The sequence below is a fragment of the Octodon degus genome, unplaced genomic scaffold (assembly GCF_000260255.1).
Source record: "Octodon degus isolate 3935 unplaced genomic scaffold, OctDeg1.0 scaffold00012, whole genome shotgun sequence".
Lineage (NCBI taxonomy): Eukaryota > Metazoa > Chordata > Mammalia > Rodentia > Octodontidae > Octodon > Octodon degus.
The window spans coordinates 4927753-4930154 of NW_004524588.1; the positions used below are offsets into that span (position 1 = coordinate 4927753).

The 2402-nt window shown below is 37.7% G+C and overlaps 1 pseudogene; it reads left to right on the forward strand.

The window, feature by feature from the left end:
• Nucleotides 1-2168: 2168 nt before the first annotated feature.
• On the forward strand, nucleotides 2169-2296 carry LOC101589469 (annotated as a pseudogene).
• Nucleotides 2297-2402: the final 106 nt, after the last annotated feature.

The following is a 2402-nucleotide window of genomic DNA, read 5'->3' on the forward strand; positions in this document are numbered from 1 at the left end:
CAATCTAAGACCTCTAACCCACCCAAAACAAGTCTAGGAGACAAGGTCGTAGAACTTGGAAGTTACACACCTGAAATATTAGAGATGATAGCAACTGAAGTAAAGAAACAATTCCATCAGGATATGGAGGAAATCGGATCAGAAATAATCTCTCACATTAAAAAAAAAAAAAGAAAGAAATGACAACAACCATGAAAGAATTGTTTGACACATCTTGGGAAGACACAGATAAAAATAGAAGGGAATTGGAAAATGATGGAAACAATGAATGAACAATACAAGAATTAGAATGCATGAAACAGATTCAAACTGATATCCAGGACATTAAGAATTCCACTGAACGCTGACAAAAACCGCTAGAATGAAACAGAAGATATAATTTCAGACTTTGAAGATAACATTGCCACTAGGAAACATGAAAAGAAATAGCTCTTACAAATATGAGAAATCAGGAAATAACAATACAACAATGGCAAGATGATGCAAAAAAATAAATAATAATAATAATAATAATAATAATAATAATAATGTAAGACTAATAGGTATCCAAAAAATAGCTGGAGTTAACACAAAAGACATAAAAAACAGTGTTTGTAGAAATAGTAGCAGAAAATTTCCCAAGCACAGGAAAAGAATCATATACAGACAACTGAAGCATATACAACTCCAGATAGCCATAAAAAAACATCACCCAGACACATAATAATCAATATCTCAGAAATTGAGCAAAAGAATGGGATATTAAAAGCTGTTAGAGAAAAAAACAGATCACCTATATTGGAAAGCCCATCAGAACCATAGCTGATTTCTCAACACAGACCATCAAATCAAGAAGAGCTTGGAGTAAGATATTTGAGGCCCTAAAATAAAACAACTATATATATATATATAGTTGTTTTTTTTTAACTTTTTAAAATGCATTTGGTTGTTGCAGGGCCTCACTACACAGCTCAGACTTGTGGTGATCCTCCTGCTATCAGTCTCCCCAGCACTGGGATTATAGGCAGGCACCACTATGCCTGGACTCTGTGGCTGGCTCAGCCCACCTTGAGGGTTGGGCTGACACAGAATGTGGTACTAGAAACCGAACCAGGGTCCCTACACTTGCCTAAGCTTGCCTAAGCTGGTGCTTTAGTCTGTTGAGCTATCTCACTGGCCCCAGAAAACAACTTTCAACCCAGAATGATATATCCTGCAAAACTATTGAATTTAATGGAGAAATTAGATACTTTCATGACAACAACTGGAGAAATGCATTACAACCAAACCAACCATACAGAGTACTGACAGATATTTTAGGAAGAGACAGAGATGACCACAACTTCAACAATAAAAGAACAACCATGCAGAGCAAGCAATTAAGCAAAGAGGAAAAATTGGGATCCTACAGTAGAAAAACAAAATGACAGAGATAAGCCAATACATATCAGTTATAACTATCAATATAAATGATCTCAATTCACCAATCAAAAGAATCAGACTGTCAGAGTGAATAAAGAAACAAAATCCCAACAATATGCTGCCTACAAGAAACACATTTAACTCAAAAAGAAATAGGCTGAATGACAAAGGATGGAAAACAATATTCCAGGTGCCAGGAACCCAGAAAAAAGCATGGGTAGCTATTGTGGTTTCTGACAACATCAACTTCAAGTGTTATTAAAAGGGACAAATAAGGTCACTACATACTTGTTAGGGGAAAACTGCAAGAGGGAGAGATAACAATTATAAATATATATGCACCCAATGTAGGAACATCCAACTATATAAGACAAGTTTTAACAGACATGAATAATCTAATGCGCAATAACATAATTGTACTGGGGGACTTTAACACCCCCAGTTAGATCACAAAGAGGTAGATCAACCATGCAAAAAATGAGCAAAGAAATAACAGAACTAACCTAAAGTTGTAAAGAAATGGAGTTAGTAGATAAACCTTTATAGAGTGTTCCACCAAACAGCATCAGAGTACACAATTTTCTCAGCTGTGCATGAGATGTTCTCCAAAATAGACCATGTGTTAGCACATAGAACATGCTTAAGTAAATATAAAGAAATTGAAATCATCCCATGCATATTATCTGACCATAGTGCAAAGAAGCTGGAAATTACAGGCAAAAGATACATCAGTAACTCCATAGCTTCCAGTTCTCCCCACCGACAACATGCTCCAGTTCCTGCTTGGATTTACTTTGGCAACGTGGTGGGAATGTACCTGGCTCAGAACTATGATATACCAAACCTGGCTAAAAAACTTGAGATTACAAAGGACCTTGAAGAGACCCAGTCCTAGCCCAGGTCCGGTGAGTGTGCAGAGAGCTTCCTGCTACCCTGCGCCGGCGGGACCAGTCCCAGCCCAGGCGCAGAGTGGGCCGGACCCTCTCCCAGCCCCTTGGGCC